The sequence below is a fragment of the Notolabrus celidotus genome, chromosome 1 (assembly GCF_009762535.1).
Source record: "Notolabrus celidotus isolate fNotCel1 chromosome 1, fNotCel1.pri, whole genome shotgun sequence".
Classification (NCBI taxonomy): domain Eukaryota; kingdom Metazoa; phylum Chordata; class Actinopteri; order Labriformes; family Labridae; genus Notolabrus; species Notolabrus celidotus.
The window spans coordinates 22,667,186-22,688,119 of NC_048272.1; the positions used below are offsets into that span (position 1 = coordinate 22,667,186).

At 41.6% G+C, this 20,934-nt stretch overlaps 1 protein-coding gene across 1 annotated transcript in view; it reads left to right on the top strand.

Annotated features, from left to right (window-relative positions):
- The window catches only part of slmapa (sarcolemma associated protein a), an 86,499-nt gene that overhangs the window by 12,980 nt on the left and 52,585 nt on the right, over nt 1-20,934 (top strand).

Sequence of the window (20,934 nt, forward strand, 5' to 3'; positions counted from 1 at the left end):
TTGTTCCTGTTCCCGTTCATGAGATTGAGATATTTGCCACGATGCGCAAAGCGTTTATAAAGTTAAGCAGAATATAAACCTGTAAAATGTGGAGTTGTTTGATTGCAAAGACTTAAAAATAAATACGCTCTGATTGGAAAAAGTGCTTCAAGCCTCACAGCAGAGGAAACATCAGGTGGATTTAATAACACAGATAAAAGCTGCGTTCATTGTCTGTTTATCAGTTCCAAGGCCGTCATGTTCAGCAGACTGCCTCACTGGGACCTCTAAAGGAACAGATCTAACATTATGCTGCTCCTTTCAACTTATTTAGTGCTACCTCATCAGCCTTTATACACTTAAAATGGAGCAGCTATGTAGATGTTAGTGACTTTTATTCAACTAACAAGTAATCTAGTTAGAAACCTCTGACCAGCGGGCCGCGAGTAATCCAATCAGAGGGTAGCTGGTGTGCTTGAGATGATACGTAACAGATCAAACCAGATTTAGACTCAGTGGAGATCTCTCTAATACGGCGGTATCATTTAGAGCTATCTGGTCATTGACTAATCCACTGAATGTACACACTGAGCATGCACTAGCTGATGAGATCAGACTGCGTTCATTCCTCTGGGGGACAAAGTGGAAACATGAATCTGATGCCTGCACGTTAGACCAGTTCGTTGGATGGTACAGCGTCTGATCGCCTAGCTTCCTCCTACATGCATGGTCTGCTAGCGGATGAACGCTGGTGCATCAGTGCTGCAGCTTCGTGTGATAATGTATGAGCTAAATTTGTCTCGCTCTGCTTGTTCCCCTGCTGGAGGCCTTGATGCTTCTCGCTGTACCTCACATCAGCGCCTTTCTGCAGGCCGTTGTCAGGTTTGGTCATTCCTCTGCAGAGGAAAAAGAAGAATGCAAGGGAAACCCAGACATGAGTTATGGTATAAATGGATGGTGTTCAGTCATATCTACTCGATGCCTCATAGTTTAATCAGGTGTAAATACCAGTCGGCAAGTGTAGGCCTGTCCTCGGGTCCACAGAAGGAACACGTCTCTCCAGGTAAAAACAAACGTGGTCATATCAAAACTTGTTCTGAAATCATCTTAGAGGGGCTCTTTGGTTGTTTGGGATTCATCGCAATTCATAGTTTTCAGTCACATGACCATCGCGGAAGCCTGGAGGGCAAACAAAAGCGTAGTAAAATGACGGCTTGCATTCATGCAGACGTATAGAATAGTCTCTCCCTCCCTTACGTTCACCGTCAAGCCTCGAGACTAAACATTAACCTTCTCCTCACCTTACCTCAGACCACTTTATCACCAGACTGTCAGGATTAAAGAGTCCGGTTGTTAAAGCAGCGACGTCATTACAAAGCTAACGCTAGCGGGTTTGCTAGCAGTGTGAACAAGTTAGCGCTTGAGTTGTTTACATCGGTCCAGGCACACTGACCGCGTCAGAACGACATCGACCAAACATACATGAATTAAAAATTCTGTTTTTACTTGAACTTACCTTTTAATGAAAAGTTCAAAGCTCAGACGTGTGGACTTTGATCCTTGTTTTGTTCCCTCAGCAGGGACAGCAGAGCGTCTGATACCTCTTTTCGACCGAGGCAGTTTCAGGGATGGTTTGGAGCCGGCGCTCAATTGTGAACCGTTTTTCGTGTTTTTACTGCAAGTGAACCGGCTCCCGGCCGAGAAACCGGTTCCAGAGCTGCTCCAACTCTTTGCTGGTCTAGAACTGCGAGCCGCTTACATCAGGGGCAAGGGGCAGGGGCGGGGTTGCCGGGATCAAAACCACAAACCAAACGTGTTTCTGCCATTGTCCTGCAGTGAAAAAATAAAAGAGACCTAATAGATTCCAAGGCAAAGTAGTGGAGACAAGCTGCCGTTGTCCACCATCGTTGTTGTTGTGAGGGAAAGTTGGCACTATTGCTCCTGGGAAAAGCGGTCACGTAAATCTGACGTCATGACGTGCCTCTTCCACGGGCTCGAGCGAGCGGAAAAACAAAGGGTGCCGTGTTGGTTCGTGATTTCAACCAGCTCCTAACCAGTGCGAGCACCAGCCTGGAAATACAATCCGGTTTGTGTTGGTCAAAAAGAGGTATAATAGAATGAATCCAGATCTCCTCCTCTCTGGATTTTCTTCCTCAGATGGGATTCTAAGGAAGCAGAACCCGGGCTTGTCTCCTCGTCACAACTGTCTGGTATTTAAAACATTTTTTAAACACGTAGTTGGCGGCAGAATCTGCTCATTTCCTCGTAGCCTGTAGCATTTGGAAGCCTTTCTTGCCCTCCAGGGGGGCGGGTCCATAAGTGTGTGATTTCACGTGAAATGATGAATAGATTTATAACTGCTGTGATGGAAATTAGAATAATCAGTCATATCAGAACGTGCATTATAAGTTTATATGGCCTCTCTTGCACGCACATAAAAAAAGACATTTGAGTTGTTTATTTGCCTTCCGTCGTCGTTAAAACCACAACACTTTCAGAGGATTAGAACATGGCTTTTTATTTTGCAATACATGAACTGCAAGGATTCAAGCTGTTGTGAAATATTAAACAAATCATCCTGCTGCATGTTAGCTTGTCTTACCCTCAGGCGTTTATCTCTGGACTTATTTATAACGTACAAAGAAGTGCGATTATTACGTGTCTAAACTGCAGCCCTACTCAGGGTGAAGTCCTGGCCTAGTGCTGCAGGCCTTGAGGATTAACCCTTTGACTCCATCTTTAGACTTTAGTAACAACTCTCCAAACCTTCAGTGTGACCGTTAATAAGTTGCAGCTCTTAGATCAGGTCATAACTATCTCGTTTTAATCACATTAATGCACATCAGGAGTTGTTTGTGCTGGGCGAAAGATCACATTATTGCCAGTCTAGTTGTTGAGATATAATGAGAATGCACACACAGACACACACACACACACACGCCCTACTGTAGATGAGTCACTGGATCGCTGTATGGTAGGCCTCAGGTGGGGCTGGATTTACCATAGACTGAGTATGAAAGGATGTGAATTGGAGCTGAAGTATTATGTGTTGGAATAAAGTCAGTTAAAAGAAGCGGTGTTCTGATGCTACGTTTTGCCGTCCCTGTGCAAAGCCTTGGGTATTTGCAGAAACTGGAGTATTGACGCCGTTACTGCTCATGGAGGCTGATACTTGATACTTCTCTCTGCTAGTTAGTGCAAAATAAAGACGGCATGGAGAGATGTTAAAAGGTAGCTACTGCACAAAATCTGAAACTCGCTGTGGTTTGGCTCTCTGTACCGTAGGACGTCTGATGTTGTTTTGGCTGCAGGAGGACATGTTTAACTTGGATGTCTGACTTCCTCCGATGTTTCGCAGTGCAGGTGAAGCTTGGCTGCAACTGGACTGAGACTACATATAAATATAAGAAACTAGAAGTCTCGTAAACCAAAGCTGGCTAACAACAGTCCAGCAAAATCCCAGGGTTATAAAGAGAACCATGCTTATCGTAGCTGACGTGCACCTCCTCCAAAATGTAACTATCATGAGGCGTTTTTCGACCAGAGGAACTACCCCTGAACTACGTGCATTTCGACCGGAGGACCCAGGGTTTAAATTTGTTCAGCGATAGTTAATCTCCCCCATTAAAAGCCCCTGCTAGGGGGATAGTACTTTTCAAAGGTCCCAGGACTTTCGGGGTGCAGGGCCTGCAATGGTGAACGTGTCTGATTGGTAGATTAACCACAGTGTTTTTATTCCGCCTGCCATCCACAATAACATCACACACATCTGTGATTCACTTGATTTCTCTTTCTTTCATTTGTTTTGATTTGTTCTGTCTTTTTTGCTTGTAACAGTAGTCTTCGCTCAGCCCACAGTGAATGCGTCCCTCCCGGTGTTTCGGTTTTAAAAGTGACCCTGTAAACTGGAGACCTTCAGCTGAACGTGTCAGTGTTTGTGGAGTTTACACAGCTGTTGAAACACAGAGGGAGTTCCTGGGAATGCAAACTAGTTTAGTTTTATTAAGATTTTAAAATATCATCATCAGATATTTAATGATCGTCTAAAGACGTTTATGAGGGATGCATCCGGCTGAGAGTCTCCAGTTAACAAGGTCGCTGTTTAAACCAAAACACTGGCCGATCGCTGCTACGACTTATTAAGTTAAAAAGGATTTTAAAGCCGTGTTGAAATGTCTTTGCTACTCGTGCTTATCTCCTCTCATGTGTTGATTCAGTGAATCCATCTGTGATGAAATACAGTACCATCTAAAACAGCGCCAGCTGAGTCTCTTCACGCTAACAGGCTGACTGTTGTGTTGCTCATAAAGATACCTGCCTGTCCGAATGCATGTATGGTGTGATCTGTGATGAATGGCATTCATCTGTTTTACTGCCCTCTACTGGTCTGGTGGTGTAGTGCATTTACTTTTTTTTCCCTCCATACGTCACTGGGCTGATTTGCACAATCTCCCCAGGACTTCAGCCCACGTTCGAAACACAGGCAATAATGTGCGCACAGGAACCTTTTAGTTTCGGGGAAAGTAGTTCTGTGGGCTAAAAGACCCTGGAACTCTTGGTCATAATGCACCTATATAGTCTGTATGATAAATGGATGTAGTATCCATGACGTCACCCATCTGTTCCTGAAGCACTGCTGAGAAATAACTGAATACATCTAAGGAGCTTTGTTTTTAAAAGATAACCATATGCCCTCTTAAATCCTCCCTTTAATCTTTTTTACCTTGCTGATGTTTGAGGGAACCCTGTCCTTAAAATAAAGCAAGCACCAGTGTGTGCTCCTCAGAGGAAATGTAGTGTTTATATTCTCATTATCTGAACTTGTACTCTTATAAATAACTCATGTTCCTGATGTCTTCACTGCAGCTAAACACAGACTCTCAAACTCTCTTTGCTGTGCCTGGAAGCTTACCTAGCCGCTGACCTCAAACAAAGCATTGGATTGGGCGAGCTCAAAAGCCGATAACAATCAGCCAAAAAATTCCTTAATTGGCCTTAATACCATTCTGGAGATCAAACTGGGACAGTGTTGAGGATTAAGGTGAGATGGACACATGTCAGTTTTTAAACCACTGTTCTGGTTACTAGAGACGTGTGACTCTACAGTTTACTATCTTGAACTTGACTCTTCGATGTGCTGAGCCCGAGGTGTGTTTCATAACTTGTTCATACATGATGCAATCTGTGAGGAGCATTTATTTTCAGAGTTCATATCTGTTTAAGTCTCTCTACTCTTCCTCTGCCGGCTGCATCACTCTATCAAACACCGTCCATTCCTGCAGCTCTGTTTCCTGCACATCCTCTTGGCTTTGAAAGCGTCTCGTGGACGTTCGTAAAGAACCACAGCGAAGTGTAATTCAGCCTGGAACAAAGGCTGTTGTCAAAACGCCAGAAAAGCAAACGTGTTAGCGTGTCAGTCGACAGGTGAACCTGTTTCTGTTACTACGATGAAGAAACTCGTCCTGAGGCCTCGGCTTTTCAACACTTCCTCACACAGGAAGGTGGATGCTGTTTACACCACCAACCTTTCGTGAGATTATGGCTAAAAGTCACAAGAACACATGATGCTAAACCCTGACGTGTGGCTCATAAGTTCAGGTGAACTGATTGACTTACAGCAGGTTGATCCTCCAGATGGTGCAGCAGTATTTGCCTCCATGCTTTAAACATATTTGTTATTTTAAGTCCTCTTTGTCTTGAACTCTATAAAATATGATGCAAGTGTAAAAGTGTGAGGACATTAAAATCCTCTGCTTCTCTAAATAAGACGTGAGAGTCTGAAATGACACTCTGCTGTGTTCAGTTTGATTGATCTAGTTGGATCCGGACCGTTAAAGGCCATACTGGTATAAAGAGTTCTTCAGGGTCATGTGGAACAAGGATTTGCTTCTAAGCGGTTCAACATAAGGACTGAACACGATGTTTCATGAACACAGGGAAGCACAGATTATAGATAGCATCTCATAGCGCTTCAAGGTTTGTCAGAAAATGGAGATAAAGTTAATCTGGCATGTAAGCGCTCGACGGTAGCAGGCATGAGGACGTTAACCTGCATGGAGGACTGGATGCCGGTGGTGCTAGCTCTGCCAATGGCAGCCACATTCTGCAGACTCTGTGATCCCGTGTTCACCCGTGTTAATTAATTCTGCTAAATCTGACTCTTTTATGAGGGTTTTTCATTCAGACTAGTAAGTTAGTCGAGTTTAAGTGTCTGTTAAAATTATTGTAATATTTGTTGCGTTTGAACATTTTCTTACATCATGAGAACAAAAGTGTTTTGCGACACATTTCCACCCCCAAAAAACAACTGAATTTTAAATAAATGTATCAAAAATAGGGCTGGAGACAACTTCTGCTGTTCATTTCTAACACGTTTCATGTCCACCGCGACCGTAGGACAACTGAACGCTGAATAACCGTGATGCATTAACTGCACTGTGGGAAACAAGATCACTCCGCCCGTAACTCTTAGTAATCTTAAAGGGGAGAGCACAACTCAAAACAATACTCTACCAAACTGATACACAGTACACCAATTCATATATCTTTTTTGTAAATTTAAATCAAATTATCTGAGAAAATAAGAATCTACAAAAATCTCATCTTACATTAAAGACCTGCTTCCTGTTAACACAGTCAGAAATTATGGATTCAAGAAGTGTAACAGAATACGAAATCCAGACACAAGCTAACAAACCGTCTTCAACTTTCTCTCAGGACCAAAAATGTGCCTTTAACATTAAATTAAATGATGATTTGATATTTATCGTAATACTTATCGATATGCAGACATTTAATATTAACATTGATGATTTATTCAGGCGTGGTCTGGCGATGCCTTGGTCCAGATTATAGAGGCTAGTAGATACCTAATGCTGGGCTCTTCTCTCTCCCTCCTGTCTTCCTTTGGACCACTAAAGTGACTGAGCTGAAAATAGGCTGCTGAAAATAGGCTACAGAAATCTGCAGCCCGAACTCTCACGCACACTGACACTCACCTTTCAGGGAATCACACGCACACACGCCGGGCTGCAGGAACACGCTCACGTGCCGACTGATAAAGCAATCTTTCTGTTTGCCAGCAGCAGCAAACAGCCTCTTTGGAAATGGTGGCTGGAGTCCAGACTTCAGTTGTCTGGCTCTATGCACAGACACAAACTAGGACCTCACTCACACACACACACACTCACTCACTCACTCACTCACACACACACACACCACACACACACACACACACACCACACACACACATACACACACACACACACACACACACACACACACACAACACACACACACACACACACCATCCAAAGACTCTCACAAACACTTACTGTATGAATCCTCAGCTACCTTTACACACAGACATCACGTTTAAAAGCTCCACAAGTTGACCTCAAGAAATCAAATCAGAGACCTGCTCTCACTCCGAAAATGTCGACATACCTTGTCCCTTCTTGAGTTCATCATACAGAACTTTGCACCCTGGATAGGCTCATATAGTTTCTAAACATCACTCCAGCTCTGCACCTCTATCCTAAATGGCTCCATTAATTTTGAGCTGGTGTTGTTCTTGGCAGAGTAATATCTTTTCAGACTTAAGAATATTTGTTAAAATATGCTGAAGGCGTTTAATCACAATATTTTTGTTTGCATTCATAAAGTAGAGATATATAAAAATGTGGAAGACAGCATTGTCGCTACATTTACGCTGTTTCCAGTTTTACATTATTAATTCCTTTCAATAATTTAAAAGAACAAAACCATAAATTTTATAAGAGTTAAATAAGCGGCACACTGTCCAATAATAATAATAATAAAAACAGGGGACAAGAGTAACATTCCGAGATTAAATTCACAAATTTGCGGAAACAAAAAGTGTACATTATTCCGTAAAAACGTAGCTAATTTTTTGTCAAAAAAGTTTCAAATTTCTTAGAAAAGTACCGAGTTTGTAAAAAAAGTTTCAAATTTGTGAGAAACTTATGAGAAATAAAGTCTCAAATTTCTTAGAAAAGTAGCGAGTTTGTAAAAGAAAAGTTTCAAATTTGCAAGAAAAAAATTTGTGCATTTTTAGAAAAAAGGTTGCAATTTGTTTTTAGGTATAAAGCTAATTTGTGAGAAAAGGTTTCAAATTTGTTAGTAAGAAAGAATAATTTGTGAGAACAGTCTCATTTGGCTCAAAAGGATAAAATTGGTGGAAAAAAAAGTCTAAAATTTGTGTGAAAAAGTCTCAAATTTGTGAGAAAAATCTTGAATTAGTGAGATTTTTTTAACCTAAATTTACCTAAAATGTAGAAAAAATGCAAATTTTTGAGAAAAAAAGAATATTTGACTGAAAAAAGTTGCAAATTTGTCAACATCACATGTAAGCAAAAATATTCAACAGACTAACAAGTTGTGCTGTTTGACAGGCCGTTTTGTTGATCTTTGATTCATAAAAATGTACCTCTGTGATCTGTAAACATCATAACAATCCTTTCAAAGATGATTTTAACACTACACCTAAAGAAATAACTCTGAAATAGTGAGGCGTAGTACATTATGTCATTTTAGATGTTACATTTTCCCACTTTATCTCTTTTCATAGAAACATTTATAAACTTGATACTCCTGATACTTGAACCAGTGGATACAGCAGCTTATGAAATGTTATGTCAGCTGAGTCCATGGCTGTAACAGTAAAAATCAGTATGAGATAACATACTGCATTAACAAAGGAGCATATTTTGAACTTGGTGCCCAAAGATCTGCGTGTACGTGAATGTAAGAAAACATTGAAACAGATGGAGGAAGCAGCAAAGTGACTGATTCCACCTGTGAAATCCGACTGATGTCTTCCTCTGTAGCCTCGAACAAGTCTCTGCCCTCTCCTCTCCGCTCATCATGGTGTTCATATAACAGGTTTATCGGAGCAGTCATGACTCGCTGCCTCCAGCGTGACGGATTCATTCATTAAGAAAGTATGGAAAGAATCTCGCGCCTCGGTTCCAGTCCTGTGGTGTGACCAATGCTTTGACACGCAGCCCCACAAAGGAGCCTCTTTATACTTTGATTAACACACATTTCACAGTGTCTTCTTTGTTTGACGTTTGACCCCGCACTTGTCTGATTGGGACGACTCTTGTGATACTTTGTCTGCACAGTGCTGCTGTTGTGTATGTTATCTTTATTTCATCAGTACTTGATCAACAGTTTCATACTTCATGTCTGATCTCATCTTAATCCACCATGAGCAGAGCACTTTGCAGCATTTAGCAAGTTACAGTGGCAAAGACAAACTTCCTTTTAACAAGCAGAAACCTCCAGCAGGACCAGACTCATGTTAGACACACATCTGCTGAGACTGTGTTGGAGAGAGGGATAGAGGGAGATGAAAAGAGAGAGAGATGATAGTGGTGAGACGGACAGTAGTAGTTGTAGCAGCTGGAGTTTGGCACGTCCACGGCAGCAGAGATCCAGAGGAACCTATGAGACAAGGGAACTCAGGGACTCCAGAAAGGTCTAAGAAAAGAGAGGGAGACGATAGGAAAGAAAAAGGGAGAATAAATGGTGAAAGAATGACAGAAGGAAGGTCTGGATAAGAAAAGGATCTGATCAGCCTGATCCAGCTCTAACTATAAGCTTTATCAAAAAGGAAAGTTTGAAGCCTGCTCTTAAAAGTAGAGAGGGTGTCTGCCTCCAGGACCCTAACTGGTGGATGATTCCAAAGGAGAGGGGCCTGATAACTGAAGGTTCTACCTCTCATACTACTTTTAGAGACTTTAGGTACGATGAGCAGGCCTGCATGTTGGGAGCGTAGTGTTCTAGAGGGGTAATAGGGTGCTATGAGCTCTTTACGATATGAAGGTGTCTGATAAAAGTGAATCACAGTAATCCAACCTGGAGGTAACAAATGCATGGACTAGTTTTCTTGCATCGCATTCATTCAACTTAAATACATGCCAAGAGTGTATCCGTCTATCCGTCTGTTATCATGCGTGTGTAGGCACGTCCATCCAAACCAGTGTCATGTGCTGGCCTGCTGACTGGCTAAGTGGTTGTCATGCCGGTCGGCTGCCAGCTGATATTTTGAGGATGAATTAAAGCCCAAACACAATTAGATGACATTCATTTAGCTGACAGTAACGAGGGAGGAGAGAGGGAGACAGAAACGGAGGATAGACGGGATAAAGGGATGCAGTGTTCGACAGGGAAATGTTGTTTCAGTGGATGGAAGTGATGCAAGAGTGTTTGTGGTGGTGGAGCTGTCAAAGCGGTTTGATAAGTGGGACATTTCTGTGATGCTGTGTGGATTTTAACATTTGAAATCCATTCTTCCCGTTCAACAATTTACAAAAACATCTCCAGAATTTTTTTTATTTTGTAACTCACAATTATTGTCTTTCTTGATTCATCTGTGAAATATTTTCTGAATAAACAGGCTATTTTCTTCGCCGAGAATGATATATATATTATATATATATATATAGTGTCCTCCAAAGCCTTAGATGACGCTTTAAATATTGTTTTATTCATAGCCCAAATATTCACTTTATTCTCATAGAGGAGCAAAAAATACCCCAAATATATCCACTTTTAAGAAGTATAAACCTTTTAGAAAAAATATTTTAAAATCTCAGGTGCAGTTTTTTTAGAGGACAGCTAATTGATGAATCTGGTGCTGTGTTCGCACAAAACTCTCAACATTTTCTGGGTGAGCTGCACCTGAGAACACAGCCCAAATTTCACCCTGATTTTTCCTGCCGTCCTCTGGTAACACTTCAGCGTGAAGTCAGTGAGACATATTTGGGAGGATTCACAGCAAGCCTCTGGAAGTGATGACGTTTATGTCATGCCGACAAGTGCAAGCCCAGAACAGTTGCATGTAAACAGGAAAGAAAAAAAAAACATCCAAGGTTGGAGAAGGAGAATCATTTTTAAGATAACAGAGAAGATTTATACTCATCCATCTGTTCACATGAAGCTTTGATATACATGCATAAACTGTCATCATAGGCTAGGCCTCCATTTGTTCAATCAATCAATCAATCAATCAATCAACCAATCAATCAATCAATCAATCAATCAATCAATCAATCAATCAATCAATCAATCAATCAATCAATCAATCAATAAACCAATCAATCAATCAATCAATCAATCAATCAGTTATTTGTTAAGCACTTTTCATACAATGATATTGAAACACAAAGTACTTTACATAAAAATTATTAAAGGAGTCAATAAATAGAATAAATACAATAGAAAAAAGACTCCCAAACCCTCTATCCATATGCAGGTTGAAGGACAATAATCATAATAATAATAATAATAATAATAATAATAAAATAATAATAATAATAATAACCATAGCAATAAGAAAAAATAAAAATAATAATAATAATAATAATAATGATAAGAAATATAAATAAAATAATAATAAAACAATACTAAGAATAATCAATATAATATAATAACAGTAATACCAATAAGAAATAACAAATCTAATAATGCAAATAATAATTATAATAAGAAATACAAATTAAATAAAACAATGCTAATAATAACAACAAGAATAATTATAAAAAATAAAATTATAATACCAAATAATATGAATGATAAAATACTACTACTACTACTACTACTACTGATGATGATGAGATGATGATGATGATGATGATAATAATTAAAACCGCAAGTGGATATGTGTGGGCCCTTGTTCGAGCACCGCCTGATGTGCGCGACCGCCTGATGTAAGCCACCCCCTGATGTAAGCCACAGCCTGATGTGCTGCAGGTGTTGCTGTGCTGCCTAGGCTGAAACTGTGAGCATACTCGTGCTGTTATCAGCATAGTGTACATTGCAGTACTGCCTGTCACCAGTAGGTGCTGCTGTGTCTTTAATTATGTTCTGAAGGATTGTTCATCACAGATCATTATAGAAAGAGTTGTTGGCTGGAGTTAAGGCAGAGCAGCGTCAGAAACATTATTTACATGATGGTGAACTGTGGGTTCCAAGTGCTAAACCAGAGGGCTACAGCGGACGTAAACTTCCTCCTTTGGGCTTCCATTATATTTTTCAGCACGACTACCATCCGTCGAAACATTACTGCTGCACATGTTGCGAGTTTCCGGCGGAGTTGTTAGCAAAAGAAGCGTGACATGCAGCTAAACTGCGGAGTCTCTGTAGATATCCTCCATCATGCTCCGCTGGGCAAAAATGCACAGACCTGCCGGCACTGATGACGTAGGAGACGCACATGGCTGTTGTAAACACAGCAAAGCATAGAACTGAGATGAATAGATCTGCCATACGGATCGGCACTATATGTCGGCCCCTTGTCACCGATATCCGATCTAGCTTTTTGAGTCCGATCTAGCCGATATCCGATACCAGGATCGGATCGATGCATCCCTAAAATAAATACATAAAATGAAAATACAAAAAAGAAGTTGCTGACAAACTGGGGAAATGATGTCACGATATATCTTAATGAGGAAACACTGACGTAAAAATAAGATGTTAAAACTCAAGACAGGAAATAAAACTAACCAAAATAAAATGAATTATTAAAATAAAAAATACTTGAAGATTAAACCAGTAAAACAAACTCAGATGCTCCACAACAAGTAAATACGGCATAAAAACAGAATAAATATTAAAATGCTCAGAGCTCATCTATAAAAATCCTAAGATAAGATCTAATTTTTTTAATAAAAAAAACGGAATAAATAATAGATATGTTTATATAATAGTTTAAAATAAGACAATATACTCTTAAAAATGATTCAAATTTGAACTAGATAATAAATAAATAAAGTAAGCTTGAATAAGACTAAAAGGTTGGTCTTGAGTTTGCTTTTAAAAAATGTACTCTGTGCAGACTCGACTTTGTACTATGAGGAATATAAAATAATAAAACCCTGCTATTGAAGCTTTTAGTTGCCTGATGTAAAATATGTAAGACTCTAGATCAATTAGAGTAAATAAATACTATGGCACATGGAGGAAACTCGGAATGCGTCTCTGGTTAGTGTGTCAGTAAGCAAACCAGTCTGGAAAGTTCTCTGAGATCTGCTTTGTTTTGTCTGTGTCAGTATCTAAAACAACAAAAGCTCGGCCTGCACAGCAACCAGGGGGACTTGACGTTAGCAGATGAATCATTCATTCCGTTTTCACACCTCCGTCTGTACCGTCGTTAGTGCGACAGCGCTTCATAGTTTGTCAGCTGGGACGACAGAGAGTGAGAAAATGACTGGAAGACCATGTCACCTCAGAGTTCATTTTCAGCCGTCACTCTGACTCTGTTAAATGAGGAAATGATGAAGCAGCTGTGATTCAGCAGAAAGACCAGGTTTATTAGTGGAAATGAAAGAGACTTCCTGTTTTATGTGAAAGGTTCTGGTGGTTTAAAGTTGTCTGAGAGATCTGACGCTGGCTGAGATCAGAGACGACAGAAAAAAAAAAAAAAGGGAATGAAAGGAAGGAAGATCTGGAGCAGCTGATACATGCAACAATTATCAGCTTGTTGAACCATTCCTTTTTGGATTATCATTCATAATCCAGATGAAGTGTGTATCTGCAAAGAGATATCAAAATCTCATGGTACAGTATCGTCACGGTATTAAGGCCACGGTATTAAGGCCACGGTACGGTATTATTGCGGTATTGTCAAAAAAATAAGATGACTTTGAAAAAATGTCATAGTGTGGAAAATTAAGTGCCAGGAATGATAAGGAGAAACACACTTACTGTAATTGAACACAAACATAATGCTCAAATGTTCTAATCACATTTATTACTACCAACTAGGGCTGTCAAAATTGCTCCAAAATGACCTTTGAATATTCGCTCTAAAAAAAAACATAGGTTCGAACCATTCAAATATCTATATTTGCGCATTATGTCAATAACAGGTGGACAAACTAATACAAGGAGACATAACTACTTGTATATGTATTTTTATTTCAGATTTAACATGCCTAAAATATACATACACATTACAAAACAAGTAAATGACCTAATGTTCTATACGTAACATTTTTAACACCGTAGACCTCACGCTCGCTCGCTCGCTCGCCCCCTCTCAGTGCGAAATGCGCTGAGTGAGTGCTGAGCAAGACTTGTGCGAGCAATTAAAGGTCCTGACTTCATTCAGTGATTGAAGCAAATAATATTAACTTTAATTGAAGTTAAAGTTAAAAACAATAAAGAAGTCCACTTACATTCTTGGCGCTTGTATTAAAAAAAGAAGAAAAAACTGCATTCTATCCCAGTGTCACTGATTGTGGGCTCTTTAAGCCCACTGTCAATGTGGGTCTTAGGCCTGACAGGTTTTTGCCAAAAACTCAAGACAGTCCACATGTGAAGAAGACAGTTCACATGTGAAGAGGCCAGATCTCTTTTTTCCTATGTTCCCAGCGGAGGAAAGACGCATTCAGAGCGCACTGAGGATCCGGGGACGGAAAGATTTCTCTCTGCCTCTGCTTCACGCTGTGCACTTGTGACTCCTGTGACCTGTCCCTGACCCGTCATGCAGTGCGCCCCCTCTCAAAGCAGCCGCCGATGTGTTTTTTTGTCCACAGTCGAATATCAATTTTCACAATCGAATCTCTGTTTATTTTTAATATTTGAATTTAGAATATTCGTGACAGCCCTACTACCACAGGTATTTTCAAGTGCAATGAGCAGTGCAGGCACATCCAGTGTTTCAAGTAACAAGCAAATAAAAAAAAATCCCTTTAAATCCCTCATTGTCCACCACTGAAAACGGCTGCAGGGTGATGATTCATCAAGTGCCTTCTCATATTACTTGTATTCCCTGACTCGTAGACGATCGCTGTCTGGCAGTGTCTGCAAACAGTTTTTTGCATGTCCGTCATGTTTCTCCTTGATCGTTTTGTTTACTGCAAAACCAAAATGCGTCCATACTTCTGATTTAAACTTTGGCAGGAAGTTCCACTAGTTTAAGTTTTCCACTCCGCTCCCCCTCTGTCCTTTCCGTCATCTCTTCCTGCACTGCGCATGGGATCATGGGAGATGATGTTTGCTTCTCAGACCGGCCCACTCAATGGCGCCAGAAAAGAACTACACTAGCGGGAGTAACTCCGAGTCCCTGTTTGATACCGTCACATGCCACGGTATTATTGTGAGATTATGATACCGAAATACCGCGATATTTATAATACCGTTACACCCCTAGTATGCTCTGTGTCTGGACTTCCCCTCCTCTGAGATAGTGACGTATAGTGGACGTCCAAGTTCCAAAAGATCCGTCTCCATTTCCGTTCCATCACTGCACAGGAATCTGATAGGTTCTTCCGGATCAGAGACGCAGGACTTCTATTTTTGCCGGATGCCGGAGCACGACGCATCAATCTCAACAGAGCAGATGGAGCGGGACAGGAAGTCTGGCACCAAAACAAAATTAAAAACATCCAGTTAATTTCAGAATAAAACACTCTAGTGTTATCAACAGATCGTATTTCACTTAACTACAACAACAAACCGTCATGATGAGCGGAGCCAGGCCTGGAGTCAACAGGTCAGAGGTTTCAGAGGACCAGAAAGACAACATTGATGAGGAGAGGAGGAGGAGAATCCTTGATTCAGTGATTACAGCGGGGAAACCTGTCACATGAACTCCATCTGTCTGCTCCGTGCTGCGTTCTGACAACGCAGCCAGTGGTGTTGATGGACAAGAGAGCATGGAGCCGGACTGCAGCGGATCTAGACGGACCGAAAATGGATCTGGTGGAAGTCCCGGTTACGATTTTTGACAATGAATCAGGTTCCAAATCACATAAGACCACTTATGTCTTTACCTGGAAAGAGGTGTTCCTTCTGTGGACCTGAGGACAGGCCTACACTTGCTGACTGTATTTACACCTGAGATGGACCAGACATGGATCTGGTGGAAACAGTCCAATGTTGGCGGTGAAGTCGCTGTGATGGAGGGCGGCGCAGAGAGACACACAGTAGGCAGGAAGAGGTGTGTCTTCAGATGCAAATTAACAACTCCTGGCACCTTCCTGCTCCTTCATGTAGAGAGGATGATTAACAGGTTTATACGTTCTTTAGGATCATAACTGCGGTAAATAACAAGAGAAGTGTTTTCAAAATAGATATTTTATAGTTTTAAACGCATCGGATGAAAACTATTGAAGCATCAAACATTTCGACTAGGGATGTATTTAAGTAGTTTCCGTGATCGATTTTGGAAAATGTTAACGATCATTATCGATTAATTGATAAAAAAGAAACAGTAGTATTCTTACGTCAAAAAACACGCCAAATAGGTTGTTTTCCCCCCCCCTAATTTATTTTCTACAGCAACAAAATGCATATAACTGACGGATTGATACAGGCCACACGTTTGACACGCAGAATATCACGATCAGGCTTATTAAAATATTCCTCTGCGGACATAATCTGTGTGAAGGCTCATATACTAACAGAAAAGTACTTCAGACTCACAGTGTCCAGTTTTCTGTGCATACTCGTTCTTATTGAGAAAAATAAACACTGTTATTCGGTCAGGTTTCAGCCGGGAGCGCAAGCGGTCATAATCAGCTCCCGCTGGAGAAAGCCCAGACGCTCTGATGTTGCTGGTCTGCAAACGTAGCGTACCAAATTTCCCACCCGTCTGTTGCCTGCGTATCCAAAGGTGGGAATATCCTGTTTAAAGCTGTCAACCTTTGTGTCCGTGTTGTTGTTGGCAGCAGTTTTGTATTGATCCTCTTTTAAAAAAGCGCACGTGTAGACCTGACTCACAGCCGCAGCCGCCAGGCTGAGCGCCTCCGCGTGCGCAACACCTTTAACAGCTGATTCACATCCAAACATGCTGTTAAACTTCAAACACCCTCCCTGATATATGAGTGTATATGAGACCACATGATATTTGTTCCACGTGACGGAAAATTGATAACCAAAAAATGTGTGTTTCGAGTAATTTCTTAACAATCACTTAATCGATAATCGATTAATTGCGGTCATCCCTAATTTCGACTCAACTTTGTGATCACACTCTTTGACGACTTCCTCTATGTGCACCTCTGGACGCTCCCCCGCTGTGCCTGTAAGCTTTCTTCTGCGGACATCACAGTTTAACATCTTCCCTCCTCCATCACTTTCGTTTATGTCTTTGTTGCAGCATGCGTGATCTGCAGCGTTAGGTTATCAGCTGTCCCTCGCTCTGATCCGTTAAAGGTGCAGAGGGTGAGAACGTGTTTGTTTTTTAAATGTCAAGTGAGGATGAGAGAGGAAGTGAAAGCAAAGCTGCATTTTAACTTAAAAATAACAACACATAGAGAGAGCGACTTTTCACCGTGCTGACTGAACCGTCCGTCTGCTGCTCACAGGGCGATGATGTCATGCTTTCTGTGTGTGAGCAGCACCAGGTATGAGTGTGAGAACCATATGTGAGGTGTGTGACGCAGTGTGTGTGTTGTGTTGTTGCTGGGGGAAAAGCTCCCCTCCCTCCTAGTCTCCTCATCCCCTCCCTCCTCGTCTCCTTGTCTTGCATACAACCATCATGATCTGTAGATTGTAGCCTTTCAGCACACTGCAGGTCGGAGGAACAGAGGGGTCAACCTCTCTCTCTCTCTCTCTCTCTCTCTCTCTCTCTCTCTCTCCTGCCTGGTCTCTCTCTCTCTCTCTCTCCCATCTCTCTCTCCCATCTCTCTCTCCCATCTCTCTCTCCCATCTCTCTCTCCCTCTCTCCCCCTCACTCTCTCTCCTCTCTCACTCTCCTCTCTCTCTCTCCGCTCCTCTCTCTCTCTTCTCTCCTCTCAGTCTCTCTGGCGCTTCTCTCTCTCCTCCCTCCTTGTCTCAGTTCGAGTCTCTCTCTCTCTCTCGGTAGATCGACAATGCTTTTAGTCATGACGGCGAGCTTAGCGCTGATGAATAAAACTACAGAGACGACAGAGAGAGAGAGAGAGAGAGAGAGGGAGGGAGAGGGAGAGAGAGAGAAGCTTCAGCATCCACATCAACCGCTAACTAGGTGTCGGTGTGTCAGGGTGTGTGTGTCCAAGTGTGTCTGACATGTATGTGTGTTTATGGTATGATGATATCATTGATTTCAGTGTTGCGTGTTTTCTGATGATGTGATCCTCGCCGTTTGTGGTTCTTGTTATTATCGGACCGCCCGTGCTGTGTGTCCTTTGTCTTCAGGCTGTTTTTGTCTCTGTATTTCAAATATTTATTTGATTTACCTCAGGAATAACTGTAGTAACTTTGACAGCTGGTGTCAGGATTGTAGTGAGTGTGTCGGTGAGCGGAGAGCATTAAGGATCCGATCTGAATGACGGCTTTGTACTGGTTTAAATACGGATGCAGTTGTAAAATCAGAGAGGATTCCTGCTGGTTTGTTGTGGTTGTCAAGTGAGTACTGCAACACATTAACCCAGAGAGTCTAGAAAGCATTTTCTTTGTTGGTCACAGTTGCTAGAGATATGATTTAGGAGTTTTTTTAATCAGTAATAGTCAATAGAGTTGTATATTCAAAATTATCCTCAAAGTCTAGTAGAACTTTTGACGTAACATAAAGTTTAAAGCTAAAAACTCTTATTTTTCAATGCTAAAACACTCAGTATACACTCACCTCACACTGCTAGTTGACATAAAGCCTGATTTACACCTCTGCATCGAATCAACGGCGTAGCCTACGCCATAGGTCCTCGTAGCTCCCGTACCTATGCAGAGTCCTACGCACGTGCACCTCCTCAGAAATGTAACTATAATGTCGAATTGCAAGCCCTGTGATTACTCGGCGGCATTGTATTTCCTGCATTTACAGTACTTTGTGTATTTTAATCTCCTCCTCTCTATTCTTCATGTAATCATGTCTGTATGATAAACAGCAACATGTATCAGCTGTAGATTAACGCTCTGAATCGCTGTGGAATAGTAAACAGAGATCGTAGAGGCTGGAAGCAGGCGACCGGCTATCAGAGAGACCACACTGCCCTCAAGCGTTTTGGAGGAGTATTGCTGCGTGGCACGGACACATCGATGCACACAGTATGTGGGTGCTCATGTCCGCGTTTACCACTGCTCTGCTAGGTAGGGGCAACGCAGAAGTATAAACCAGCCTTCAGCCCGCACACTTCAGCTACAACACTCATCATGATCATTAAATGGCACAAATGCCACACAACTTTATCTCTGAAGCCCTTTTCATACTTTTTTGCACTTTATAAATTTCCCATACTGCCAGTTGGTGTTAGGGATGGGACATGATCTTTTACTGATCGAATCTTTGTTCAGGGTCATTAAAAATTGAAGAGTTAAAGCAAACATTGTCTTCTTTTTAAAAGTAAAATTTTCATCGTTTCCTCTGCGCCTTGTTGTAATACAGTATTCCTGCCAGACGGTGGCGATAGAGCATCTTAAAGCTGTTGCTAACCACATTAAGTACAGGAGAAGAAGAACGCTAACTGCATGTTTATAAAAGTCTCTGGTAATTTGTGTGTAGTGTTGTGAGATTCATAAGCGGAGCTAGTCGCAGAGACTGAGCACGGCTGTAAATGTAACAGAAACACCGACATTAAGGTTGAGAGAGACCGCTACTAGCAGCATCTTGTCCTGGTGCTAGTAATCGCGACTGGCCACACAAACGAACCGTTGTCCCATGGAGTGTTTTACTTGCTGTGTGAATCGCTGTGGTCTCCACTTAACGTTTCAAACTTTCTGTGAGAGAGCTCAATTCAGATAATCTCAGACTTGATGCCAGTGATGATTAGCGAATAGTGTTTCAAGCTTGAAATCCTTGTCCCTAGTTGGGTTACATGTGTAACCAAGCAGCAACCTCCGGTCTAAAAATATGAGTCCAATGCAGAAGTGTTATAAAACTGCAGTTCATCAAGGATCTGCTTGAGGCTGGCTCCGGAAGTACCGTAAGTCACATACACATAAATGGGAAAAAGACGATCTTTACAGCAGGAATAAACATGTTTACAGCCTGGTTCAAAAACAGTTCAGGTCTGAACAGCTTATTTCTCTATCAGGGTGTATTTTTTCATAACTAATTATTTTTGAACATATTAAACTTACAAGTTTTGCCCAAATAAGGGCGTGGCTGACTTGATTGACTGGCGGGAACACTGTAGCTGTTATCGAGGAGGCTAAAGGCCTGCCTCTTTACCTCACACTAGCTCAACAGAAGTTTGGTTGAGTTCAACATTTGTAGTCTGGATAGCTCATTTCTCAATTGGCTCTCACTGTGAGGGGGGTGAATTTATTTCTGACGCGGCAATTTCGAAGATATTGAGATTACGAGTCTTCCAATGAGAGGCACAGCTGACTGCGGGAACACTTTAGCTGTTGGCTAGGAGGCTCAGACCCTGCCTCTTTACCTCACACTGGCTCGACAGCAGCAATGTGGCTGCCGCCACCGACTGGCCTCAAAACAGCTCTTCAGAAACAGATGGTTGACGTCACGGATACTAAGTTCATATTTAGTATTTAACAGGTAGATCTGTTCTCTGCACATTTTTTGTCTTCCAGCCCTCCAGGAAAAAAACGAACAAGCATGTGAGCAAGGGCATGAAGGCACTTCCATTGAGTAGAGTTTCGATGAATGACCTTAATTGTTAGTATTTGGTTTTTGCCATTGTCTTGCTGTTAATAAGGAATTGAACGTCAAAAACGGATGGTCTCTTGCTGTGTTAAAAAGGAAAGTCCTATAATTTTAAGGCTCTAAATGTCCGCCCCAAAAATGTCAGGAGTTAATGTGATAAAAGGGCTTTACAGATACCTAGAAATGGGTGACGTCACGGATACTACATCCATATTTCATACAGTCTATGGTCATTCTGGTCCGTGGAAGTGACCTAGATCATCTCCACAGATCATGCCTCTTATATCCTTCTTATTTTGGACGCAACATCAGCATCGTATATCTCCAGCAATGTGTTGGACGCACAGTAGCCGGGTTCTGTGTCCTTCATTATAGAACTGAATCACTGCCCATGT